This window comes from Crocuta crocuta, unplaced genomic scaffold (assembly GCF_008692635.1).
Source record: "Crocuta crocuta isolate KB4526 unplaced genomic scaffold, BGI_CrCroc_1.0 scaffold143, whole genome shotgun sequence".
NCBI lineage: Eukaryota > Metazoa > Chordata > Mammalia > Carnivora > Hyaenidae > Crocuta > Crocuta crocuta.
In genome coordinates, this window is record NW_027529175.1 from 1,618,089 (window position 1) to 1,631,414 (window position 13,326).

At 41.1% G+C, this 13,326-nt stretch overlaps 1 pseudogene; it reads left to right on the top strand.

Annotated features, from left to right (window-relative positions):
• The first annotated feature begins 3,141 nt into the window (after window positions 1-3,141).
• Window positions 3,142-8,457, top strand: LOC144226485 (large ribosomal subunit protein eL14 pseudogene; annotated as a pseudogene).
• The last annotated feature ends 4,869 nt before the right edge of the window (window positions 8,458-13,326 follow it).

Below are 13,326 nucleotides of genomic sequence, written 5' to 3' on the forward strand. Positions count from 1 at the left end.
CACCTGGTGGTTACAGTTTGTTAAGTTAGTTATACATTGGTTTGAGAGTGACTGGTCATGATAAAAATTATCCAAAATAATGAGTCATAAGATATTTGGGCTTTAAAAGAATACCGTATTAATGTGGCGCCTGGGTGGCTCAGTCAGTTAAGCGTCTGACTTCAGCTCAGGTCAATGTCTCATGGTTCGTGGGTCTGAGCCCCGTGTCGGGCTCTGGGCTGACAGCTAGCTCAGGGCCTGGAGCCTGTTTCAGATTCTGTATCTCCCTCTCTCTCTGACCCTCCCCTGCTCATGCTGTCTGTCTCTCTCTCAGAAATAAATAAAAACATTAAAATTTTTTTTAAATAAATAAATAAAAATAAAAGAATACCATATTTCTAAAAATACCAATTTTTATCTTTTATGAATTGGTTATAAGTAAATACATGTATTACATTATGTTTATCTAGTTTATTTCTCATAAGCGTTTTTGAAAACTATCCCCCTATGTTGTATGGAAACCAATTTAATAATAAATTATATTTAAAAAAAGACAAAAGGCATAGACAATACATAAATGAATGGGTATAGTTGTGTTCCAATAAAACTTTATTTATAAAAAAAATGAAAACAAGGGTTATTTCACAGAGAGATATGCAGTGAAACAAAGCCAGCAAGCACCCATAAACATAGAACATCTGTCACAAGTACCTGTTCATATACCTTCTCTCTGTCACCTTATCTGATCACCACCCTCAAAAAAAAATTGTCATTTCCATAATGAATTCCCAAACTATCAGACTTAACAAACTTTAGCGCTCTTCCTACCCCACACCCTACTCCACCACACACACACACACACACACACACACACACACACACACACATTATTAAAAATCAGTACATCCCTGAAGCAACCTTAAAGAATGTAAAATCTATCATTCTGATATCAATGATCTTTAAAAACTTTAGGAAGCATAAGTTCACATGGAGGGTTTATTGTTTAATGCAGATTTTCATGCCTACTCTTAGAACTTTCAATTTCATGGTTCTAAGTGAGGAATCAGCATTTTAATCTTTCATCTTTGACATTATGAATATTATGTGTTGTGTTGTGGACCTCCTTGCGTTCACTTTCTTTGGAACTCTGTGCAGCTTGAACCTATTTCCTTCCCCACATTATCTCCTCAAATAAGTTTTCTGCCCCCTTCTCCCTCCCTTCTCCTTCTTGGGCCCCGATAACGTGAGTGTTTGTTCACCTGATGTTGTCCAACACATCCCGTAACCTATTCTTATTTTTTTTAATTCTGGTTGTTTTTTTTTTTACTCTTCAGCTCGAATGCTTTCCATCACCCTGTCTTCCGGATTGCTGAGCTGTTCTTCTGCATCTTCTGATCTACTGTCGATTCCCCCAGCCTGTTTTTCATTCCACTTATTGTATTATTCAGCTCTGATTCATTCTTTTTTATATTTTCTATCTCTTTGTTGAAGTCCTCCCTAAATTCCTCCACTCTTCTCTCCAGTCTGGTGAGCATCATTAGGAGCATTACTTTGAACTCTTTATCAGGTGGTTTGCTTATCTCCTTTTCATTTGGGTCTTTTTCCGAGGTTTTGTCTTATTCTTTGATTTGGAGCATATTCCTCCGTCTCCTCATTTTGCTTGACTTTCTGTGTTTGTTTCTGTGAGTTAGGTGGAACAGCTACTTGCCCTAAACTTAAAGGAATGATCTTGTGTACGGTCATCCGTGTGCAGACCGTGTGTAGACTGATGACGTTGACTAGCTGGCTAGAGCTGCGGCTGGTGTGGGCTGGGGGCGCTACCGTGGGGGGATGGCCAGAGGTGAAGGAACGTGGGCTGGGGTGGCCCCCGGACTCTTGGCACAGAGGGCTCACTGGGAGGACAGCTGAGGCTGCAGTGTCCCAGGACACTCCACTTAAGGGCGCCCCGGCAGGGACGCTAGAGTGAAGGCAGGCGAGGGCCAGGGTGTCGCAGGGCGCTCTGCTCCGGCAGTGCCCAGGCAAGTCATCTGCATCCAGGTGCAGGCCTGGAGTGTTCCTGGGTGCTCTGCACCTTTGTCAGCTTGGTGAGGTCACTGCAGCTCTAGTGGGCACTGACCAGGGCGTCCCAGTGTGCACTGCACTGGGGCCACCTTGGTTGGATGTTGGGCTGATGTGGGCTAGGAGCCCAGGGCTCACTGAGACAGTAGGCTGGCTTGGGCACCCGGACCCCGCTCCCATCCACACTATCAAAGTGGTGGGGAAGGTAAACCGTAGCACTTGCCAGCCCGTCTGACAGAGAGGGTTCCAGCAGCTCCCCTACTATTTGGTAGGGTTCTTGGGCTGGATCTTTATATTCCAGTTGTTTTATTATTATTATTATTATTATTATTAAGTAGGCCCCATGCCCAGCATAGGACTTGAACTCACGACCTTAAGATCAAGAGCCACATGCTCTAACTGAGCCAACCAGACACACCTCTAGTTGCTGTCTTATTATTTTTTTAATGTTTATTTTTGAGAGAGAGACAGAGGCAGAGTGTAAGCGGGGGAGGGGCAGAGGGAGAAGGAAACACAGAATCTGAAGCAGGCTCCAGGCTCTGAGCTGTCAGCAGAGAGCCCAATGTGGGGCTAGAACTCACGAACTGTGAGATCATGACCTGAGCCGAAGTGGGACGCTTAATCGACTGAGCCACCCAGGCAGGTTGCTGTTTTAAACCAATTTTTTTCCTGTGCCCCAGGGTGTCCAGGGCTCACTGAAGCCGCAGGCTGTGCAGCCAGAGCCCAGCTCCTGTCTCAAGGTGGAGGGACAGTGTGAACCATGGCACTCCCCAGCACCCCCACCCCGCACCGCCACCCCTAACCTGGACAGCAGTGCAGCAGCCCCCCAAAGTTTGGCACAGTTCTAGAGCAGAATCCTTTATATTCTAGTTGCTCTTTCAAACCATGGCTTTGAATCTGCTCCTAGTCTCTCTGTACTAGCCCACCCCACGGCAGTTTTCAGGGTTCAGGGTGGGGGTCCCCTTTGTTACTGTGTGTCTGTCTCTCTCCCTGTTCTCAGTATGGTCTCTCTATATTTTGCTGTGCAGAAGCTGTTCAGTCAGCCTCAGTTCTTCTTCAGGAGGAATTGCTCTGAAAACAGGTGTAGATTTGGTGTGTTCCTGGATGAGGTGAGTTCAAGGTCTTCCTAAGTCACCATCTTGAACTGAAACTCACAAAATAAGTTCTTGATTGAGTTTCTTCTTAGTTTCTTCCCTGCTGTTTATTCTGAGATAATTTAGAATCCATCTTAGATCTGATTCAGGTGTTTAGCAACCAATTTGACCATATTCACCTAAAGCATTTGTGGACAGCCCAAACACTCTCTGGTAAACTAATAAACATCCAAAAGGCATCTTCTGAGTGACTTCAATTACTTATGTATAAAAATGTACGGGGGGCACCTGGGTGGCTCAGTTGGCTAAGCGTCGACTCTTGGCTTCTGATCAGGTCATGATCTCACTTCCATGAGTTGAGCCCCACATCCGGTTCTGAGCTGACAGCACAGAACCTGCTTGGGATTCTGTCTCCCTCTCTCTCTGCCCCTCCCCTGCTCACTGTCTCTCTCTCTCTCAAAAATAAATAAATAAACACTTAAAAAAATGTACATGAAGAGGATTAGTGACATCCTCTTTAGTAATGCTAAAGAAAAAGTAATTCCCAATTCACTTATTTTTTCTTTGGAATTTTTTATGGGATGATATCATACTATGTCAAAATTATACTCCAGGAAAACTCCACATTATAGCAAAGAGGGGAATTATTTTTATAGGAATTAATATAAAAAGTCTAGCTGCAGTCCCAGACAGCTAGTCCCAGACATTCTGATCTATTACTTATACAAATTGTCCCCAAACTCTTTGAATGACATGATCATTCTTAATTTAAAAATTTTTTTTATTGTTTATTTATTGTTGAGAGAAAGATACACAGAGTGTGAGTGGGAGAGGGGCAGAGAGAGAGGGAGACACAGAATGTGAAGCAGGCTCCCGGCTCTGAGCTGTCAGCACAGAACCCGATGCAGGGCTCGAACTCACAAGCTGTGAGATCATGACCTGAGCTGAAGTAGGGGGCTTAACCAAGTGAGCCACCCAGGCGCCCCTCAATCGTTCTTGATTTTAAAATGTTGATTCTGGGGGCGCCTGGGTGGCTCAGTCAGGTTGAGCATCCAAGTTTAGCTCAAGCCACGATCTCATAGTTCGGTTCGTGAGTTCGAGCCCCACAGCCTTCTTGCTGCTGTCAGCCTGTCAGTGCAAAGTTTGCTTCGGATCCTCTGTCACCTCTCTCTCTGCCTTTCCCCTGTTTCCAATCTCTCTCTCTCTCAAATAAATAAATAAATACATAAAATAGTAAAATGTTGATTCTGAGCTCAAGAGGAGAATATGTAGATATTCTTGGTATTTCCCCAAAGATGACTACCCAAGTGTAGTCCTTGACCAGAGGAAATCAGGCAAAGGGTGAGGACAGAGCTAAAGTCAAGAGCCAAGGTGGGCAACCCCAGATCCATATCCAGGAGGCAGCTGCTGAGCGGGTGTGAGAACATGCAGTTGACAGAGAGTCTCAAGTCTTCCTTCTTTTTCAAGACAGTGAAGAAGTGTCCATTTCTCCCTGCAATAAATCTTAGCCTTGAGAATCTCACAATAACACATGTAAGCAAGAGGTAACGACAAAATGCAATAATTTATACCAAAATTATCTGAAATAAATAAACACATCAGTGCAAAAGGGAACAACATAGAAAGCTTCAACATAGAATTTTATTGTTTTGTTTTGTTAATAATGCATATGGTTGTGTATCTCTACCGGCCAAAGAGAGAAGGAGTACAGCTATTCAGATACAGATACTCATCAACAGAAAGAAGCCTGCCTGCAATTGAAATTTTGCCCTGAGTGCAATATGTGAGGACAGCTCAGGGCTGACTGGGCAGCCCCACAACTGCTAAGGTGAGGCGTACTCCCACCCAGAGCCTCCACTGCAAACATTCGGGGGCCATATTCATCATCATACTCATACCCATTGTCACGCATTCGACTTCAATGAGCTTCGACTGAGCTAGGTGCCAAGGTGAAGATGGAAAACACAGTCCTTGCCCTCAAAGAGTTCTTAGTCTATAAACCACTGGCATGAAAAGCATTATAATGCAATATAACATCATAATAGAGTTGCAGAGGCAGCACAAGGGAGGAAGGCATGAACTGCATTTGAGAAAGGACTCAGGGGACACCTGGGGCTCAGTCAGGTGAGCATCCGGCTCTTGGTTCCAGCTCAGGTCATGATCTCATGGTTTGTGAATTTGAGCTCCATGTCAAGCTCTATGCTGAACAGCACGGAGCCTGATGGGATTCTATCTCTCCCTCTCTCTGCCCCTCCCCTGCTGGTGCTCTGTCTCTCTCTCTCTCAAAATAAATATATCAACATTAAAAAAATTTTTTTAAAGAGAAGGGAGTCAAGATCACTGGTCAGAGAAGATACTCCCTGAGTTTCACAATAGAATTGCCATATTTGGATGGCACTTTCACTTACATTACTATCTCACTGATGCTCAGAATGATCCCCTGAGGTACATCATTATCTTCATTCTACAGACATGCAAAGTAGGCTCTCCGAGGACGCGACTCACCAAGCTTCATAGAGTTCAGTAGAAGGTCTGGCTGGAATTTAGTTCTTCAGACTTGAGACCATGATGTGTCAACTTAACACCCGCTGAACCCTTCCTAGGGGTGATGTGCTGGGTTGAGCATTCTGTGGGTGTTATTTCATTTAACCTCTGCAGCAGTAATTCTTATCACTCCTCATTTTATAAATGAGAAGAACGTGGTTTACGGAAGTGAAAGTAATTTGCCCAAGTCAGATTTGAATTTAGCTATGATTCAGAACCTGGGCCCTTAACAACTCTATTGCATGATGCTGCTTCCCATCATTATGCAAGGAAGGACTTCAATTATGCAAGGAAGGACTTCAATTTTCAACGACCCAAACTGGCTTAGTGCAGCTGGTGTCAGACATAACTGGGCTAGAATCTTACTGGTCATTAACCAGCTCTCTGATCTTAAGGCAATTTACTTAACGTCTTAGCTTCACTTTCCCCATATATGGATTAGGAATTGTATGTATCTGGCCACCCTGGTTGTTTTGCTCACAGCATCTTTCCTTCTTCTTTTATTTTGCATTTAACCCAGTTTGTATTTAATTGCTTTCGTCTGCCTCAACCTGTAGGCTATAAACCACAGGAGGCCTAAGCCTACCTATACCCATCTTGCTTACTGTTGTATCTCCAACATGTAGCACAGAGCCTGGCACGTGGTGGGTACCCAATAAATAGTTGTTCAATAAATAACTCATCCCAGAGGAAAAAGAGAGTTCTCTCTCCCCTCACTTCATTGTAAAGGACTTCTCTGGAAGGATTCTAGTAGAAGCAACAGGGCAATGAAATATTGTGAATGACCAGTCCTGGAATAGTTAGGATGATCTCCTGTCAAGGAAGGTGAGATGGTGATTGGCAACACTACCAGAATCATGAGTAGAGCCGGCGTCACCATAGTGTAACCTATACAGCAATACAGGGCTCTGAGCTCAGAAGGGTTCTCCCAGCACATGGGGGAGCGCTCTGCTCATACTCTCTAGAAATTCTTAATAATTTCTTTTAGCAAGGACACTTGTTTTTATTTTGCACACAGTACTACACATCATACAACGGGTCCTTGTCACATGCAATGGGCCATAAGGAAGGAGAAAGGGGAACTATGAGGCAACATTTCTACCCAAACAAGGTTGGGGGACGCTGAAAGTCCAAAACTGAACACCGTATACATCTTGAGAAATGCAGCTATGTGCCCAGCTGGTGATAAGACAGACTAACGAGCTCCTTGAGGGCAGAAGTAATACCTTATTCAATGCTGTCTGTAGTTTAAAATAGTGCTGGCATTTTCTTTTAACCAATCTTATTATTTTGAGATCACTGTAAATTCCATCTGCAGTTATAAGAAATAATAGAAAGAGATCCAATGTGCCCTTTATTCAGTTTTCCCCAATGCTAACATCTTGCAAAACTATAGTACAATATCACAACTAGGATATTGACATTGATAAGGTCTGATACCCAAATATTTCCCAAGGATCCCTCGTGTTGCTCTTTTATAGCTACACCCACTTTTCTCCCACCTCCTTTCCTCCTTAACTTCTGGCAAGCACTAATCTGTTCTCCATTTCTATAATTTTGTCATTTTAAGAATAGTAAATAAATAGAATCATATAGTAACTCTTGTGTGATTGTTTTAAAAAATTTTTAAGCTTATTAATTTATTTTGAGAGACATAGAGGGGGGAGGGGCTGAAAGAGAGAGAGAGAGAGAGAGAGAGAGAATCCTAAGCAGGCCCTGCACCGTCAGCGCTGAGTCTGACATGGGGCTTGAACTCATGAACCATGAGGTCATGACCTGAGCCAAAATCAAGAGTCGGACGCTTAACTGACTGAGACACGCAGGTTTTATTAACTCAGCATAATTATCTGCAAATTCAGCTACTTGGGTGTATTGATAGTCCATTCCTTTTTATTACTGAGTGGTACAGATATACCACAGTTTAACCATTCACCTATTGGAGAACATCTGCATGTTTCCAGTTTTAGGCTATTATAAATAAAGCTGCTAAAACCCATGTATGGATTTTATGTAAACAGCAGGCTTCATGTCTCTGGGATAAATGCCCAGGAACTCAATCACTGTAGTTGAATGTGTACGTTTTAAAGACACTGCCACTTCTCACTGAATGCTGCCAACGTGGTGTTCAGATGTGTCATGGAGGTTGGCCCAGTGGCCTACGTTTCCTCTGGGCCTTGTGCCAGGAAGCTGGTCACGATTGTAGATGTTATTGATCAGAACACGGCTTTGCCCGATGGACCTTGCACTCGGGTAAGAAGACAGCCTATGCCTTTCAAATGCATGCAGCTCACTGACTTCACCATCAAGTTCCCTCACAGTGCCCTTCATAAGTATGTCTGACAAGCCTAGCAGGAGGCAGATATCAATACAAAATGGGCAGCCCCAAGATGGACCAAGAAGATTGAAGCCAGAGAAAGGAAAGCCAAGACGACAGATTTTGATCGTTATAAAGCCATGAAGGCAAAAAAATGAGGAACGGAATAATCAAGCTTGAAGTTAGGAAGCTACAAAAAGCAGCTCTCCTGAAAGCTTCTCTCCCAAAAAAAAAAAAAAAAAAAAAAGGGGTGCTCGGGTGGCTCAGTCGGTTGAGNAAAATGCTGCTGCAAAGGTTCCAGGAAAAAAAAAAAAAAGATGGCTGCTGCAGGCAAGAAGGCTCCTGTCCAGAAGGTTCCTGCCCGAAAAGCTATGAGTCCAGCAAGCAGCGCTTCCAAGGGCTCAGAAGGATCAGAAAACTCCAGCCCAGAAAGCACCTGCTCTGAAGGCATCTGGCAAGAAAACATAAAAGAATGAGAGGCTATTATAAATAAGTAATAAATTTTCTTTTGGACAAAAAAATAAATAAGAAGGAAGATACTGCCAAAGTGCTTTCCAGGGTGGCTATACCATTTTTCATTCCCATCTGCAATGTATGAGTGATCTAGTTTCTCTGCATTCTTGCCAACATTTAGTTGTCACAGTTTTTAATTTCAGCCATTCTGATAGGTGCATAGTGATAACTCACTGTGGATTTAATTTGCATGTATCTAGTGGCTAATGATGTTGAATATCTCTTCATGTGCTTATTTGTCATCTGTATGTCCTTTTTTGGTGAAATATCTCTTTGTTGGGGCACCTGGGTGGCTCAGTCCATTAAGCGTCCGGCTCTTGATTTAAGATTTAGGTCATGATCTCGTGGTTTGTGAGATGGAGCCCTGCATCAGGCTCTGTGGTGACAGTGTAGAGCCTGCTTGGGATTATCTTTCTCTCTCAAAATAAACAAATAAACATTAAATAGATATAGATCTAGATATATTTATCTTTGTGTCTTTTGCCTCTTTTCCAGTTGGATCGTTTGGTTCTTAGCTTTAAGAGTTCTATGTTTTGTGGGATTTTTGGTTTGCAAATACTTTTTCCCACTCTGTAGTTTGTCTTTTCATCCTCTTAACAGAGTCTTTTACGAGCAAAAGTTTTTAATTCTAATGAAGTCCCATGTATCAATTGTTCCCTTTATGGGTTCATGGTTTGGTGTCAGACATGAGAACTCTGGCCCTAAACCCTGCACATTTTCTCCTGTTTTATTCTAAAAGTTGTACAGTTTTATGTTTTGTATTTAAGTTCATGATTCATGTTAATTTTTGTATAAAGTGTGAGAATGGTTCAAATGTCTTGTTTGTTTGTTTGCTTGTTGTATATGGATGTCCATCTGCTCCAGCACTATTGATCGAAAATGCTCTTTCTTCCATTGAATCGCTTTTGCACCTTTGTCAACACTTAGTTGGGCATATTTGAGCGGGTCTTTTCCCAGGTTCTCTGTTCAGTCCATTAATCCATGTGTCTATCCCTCCACCACTACCAGAGTCTCGATTACTGAAGTTGTTGTATGAGTCTTGAAAGCAGAAAAAGTGAATCCTCGGCTTTACTTTTCCTTTCCAAAATTGTTTTAGCTATTCTACTTCCTTTGTCTTTCCTTATAAAATTTATTTATTTATTTATTTATTTATTTATTTATTTATTTTTAAATAGGTTCCATGCCCAATGTGGGGATTAAACTCACCACCTTGAGATCAACAGTTGGATGCTCTCCTGACTGAGATACCCAGGCACCCCTCCATATGAATTTTAGGATAATTTTGTCTGTAACTACAAAAAACCTGCTAGGGCTTTTATAGGAACTATGTTAAGCTGTATATCAATTTGATAAAAAGTGACATCTTGACTATGTTGACTCTCCCAATCCACGAACATGTTTTATCTCTCCATTTATTTAAAAAAAAAAAAAAACTTTAAAAAATTTCTCTTATCAGTGTTGTGTCATTTTTTTCTTTTCTTTCTTTCTTTCTTTTTTTTTTTATTTGAGAGAAAGAGAGAGAGTGGGGGAAAGGGCCAGAGGTAGAAAAAGAGAGAGCGAGAATCCTAAGCAGGCTTCGTGCTCAGCATGGAGCCCGGTGCAGGGCTCAATCCCATGATCCTGGGATCGTGACCTGAACTGAAATCAAGAGTCAGACACTCCACTGACTGAGCCAACCAGGTGGCCAGTGTTGTATCATTTTAAGCATACAAGCCCTATACATGTTTTGTTAGATTTATATCTAGTTACCTAATTTTCTTGATGATTATAAATAGCATATTATTTTAAATTTCTATGGCCACATGTTCATAGGTAGTAGATATGAAATAATTACTTTTTGTGTGTTTATCTTGTGTCCTGTGACCTTGCTGAACTTACAAAAGCAGTTCTGTTTTTTTTAAGATTCTTTGAGATTTTCTAAATAAGTATACGTTACCTAAAAATGGGATGGTTTTATTTATTTCCATTCTGTATGCCCGTATGCCTTTTACTTCCTTTTTTTAATACCTCATTACACTGGCTGCAAGTTCCAGTGTTATACTGAATAAGAGTGATAAAAGCGGTCATCCTTGCCTTGTGTCCAATTTTAAGAGGAAAGCATTCAGTATTTTCCCATTAAGTATAATGTTAGCTGTAGGTTTTGGTAGAAGCTTTTCATCAAGTTCAGAAAATTCTCTATTCCTACTTTTCTGAGAGTTTTTATCATAAATGGGTGTTGAATTTTGTCAAATGTTTTCTTGTATCCATTGATATGATTGTGTGATTTTTTTCTTCTTGAGCCCATTAATATGGCAGAATCTACTGACTGTATTTTTTAAAATTTATTATATTGTGAGACAGACAGAGTGGCGGGGGGTGGGGACAGAAGATCTTACGCAGGCTCTGTACTGAGAGCAGAGAGCTTGATGCAGGGCTCCAACTCATGAACTATTAGATCATGACCTGAGCTGAAGTCAGCACAAAATTGACTGAGCCACCCTAGGCGCCCCAGATTGATTTTTTTTAATATTTATTTTTGAGTGGGGGAGGGGTAGAGAGAGAGGGAGAGAGAGAATTCCAAGCAGACTCTACACTGTCAGCCAGAGCCCAGTTCAGGGCTTGATCTCATGAACCAGACAAAGCCAAATCAAGAGTCGGACACTTAACTGACTGAGCCACCCAAGAGCCCTGGATGGGCTTTATCAGTTCATAGAATCTATTCAATATTTAAGAATCTATCTATCATAGATAGACCAGTCTTGCATCCCTGGAATAAACGCCACTTGGTCATGGTGAATAATACTTTTTTATATATTGCGAGATTCTATTTGCTAATATTTTATTAAGGATTTTTGAGTCTGTATTCACGAAACTTTTAGGTCTGCAGTTTTCTTTTTTTATATTGCCTTTGTCTGCTTTTGTTATTAGGATAAAACTGGCTTTATAAAATGAATTGGAAAGTGTTCTTCTATTTTCTGGAAGAGATTATGTAGAACTGACCTTAATTTTTCTTTACTCATTTGGAGAATTCTCCAGTGAAACCATCTGAACCTGGATATTTCTCTTTTGTTAAGTTTTAAAATTATAAATTAAATTGCCTTATTAGTTATACAGATATTCAAATTATATATTTTAGGGGTGCCCAGGTGGCTCAGTTGGTTAAGCGTCTGACTTTGGTTCAGGTCATGATCTCACGGTTCGTGGGTTCGAGGCCTGGATCAGGCTCTGTGCTGACAGCTCAGAGCCTGGCTCCTGCTTCAGATTCTGTGTCTCCTTGTCACTCTGCCCTTCTCCCATTCACACACTGTCTCTTTCTCAAAAATAAACATTAACAAATTAAAAAATAATAATAAACTGGGGCACCTGGGTGTCTCAGTCGGTTAAGCGTCTGACTTCAGCTCAGGTCATGATCTCATGGTTCGTGGGTTTGAGCCCCACATCAGGCTCTGTGCTGACAGCTCAGAGCCTGGAGCCTGTTTCGGATTCTGTATCTCCCTCTCTCTCTGACCCTCCCCTGCTCATGCTGTCTCTCTCCCTCTCTCAGAAATAACTAAAACACTAAAGAAAAAATTAAAAAAAAAAAAAAGACTATGTATGCTGTGGTTATTGCATGGAATGTTTGTATTATTTTTATTTATTTTTAAATAAGCTCCATGCCCAAGATGGCACTTGAACTCACAACCTTGAGGTCAAGAATCACATGCTCCACTGACTGAGCCAGCAAAGTACCCCTGAATGGAATGTTTTTAAAATGTTGATTAGTTAGCTAACTTGACAATAAATTATATATATGAAGAAAAATAAAATGTTGATTAGATCCTTTGGGTTGACAATATTGTTGAGTTCTTCTACATTCTTGCTGATTTTCTGTGTAGTTGTTCTATCCATTGTTGCAAGAGAGGTGTTGATAGTAGATTTGTTGATATCTATTTCCAGGTCTATCAGCTTTTGCTTCACTTGTTTTGCAACACTTTTTTTTTTTTTTTTGGTGCATAAACATTTCGGATTTCTTCGGATTGCTATGTCTTCTTGGAGGATTGACTTTTTTAGTATTATATAACATTCCCCTCTTGTAATTTTCTTTACTCCAAAGTCTACTTTAGGGGCATTTGGGTGGCTCAGTCAGTTGAGTGTCAGACTTCAGCTCAGGCCATGATCTCACTGCTCGTGGGTTCAAGCCCTGTATCAGGCTCTATGCTGACAGCTTGGAGCCTGCTTTGGATTCTGTCTCTGTCTCTCTGCCCCTCCCCTGCTCACACTCTGTCTCTCTCTCTCTCTCTTAGATATAACATAAAACATGTCTACTTTATCTAATATTAATATATCCTGCTTTCCTTTGAGTCGTGTTTGCAAAACTTTTTCCATCATTTACTTGGACCCTGTACATATATCATATTTGAAGTGAGTATCTTGTAGACAGTATATACTAGGCCATGTCTTTAAATCCACTCTGAGAACCTCTCTTAATTGATATTCTTAGACCATTTACATTTAATGTAATTATTGATATGGTAAGAAATAAGTCTACTGTTTCACTTTTTGCTGTTTGTTCTGTTTTTCATTACTATTTTTGTTTTCCTGCCTTACTGCAGGTTATTTAAACATTTTTTTAGAATTCCATTTTTACGTATCTATATTGTTGTTTAGTGCACTTCTTTGTCTATTTTTAAGTGGTTATTCTAAGTATTACATCACACATACATGACTTATGACAGCCCACTGATGTCATCATTTTACCAATTTGAGTGAAGTACAGATACCTTTCCTGCATGTTCATTTACCCTTCCCATTTTATAATTTTCCCTCCCTCCCTCCTTTTTCTTCCCTCCCTCCCTCCCTCCCTCC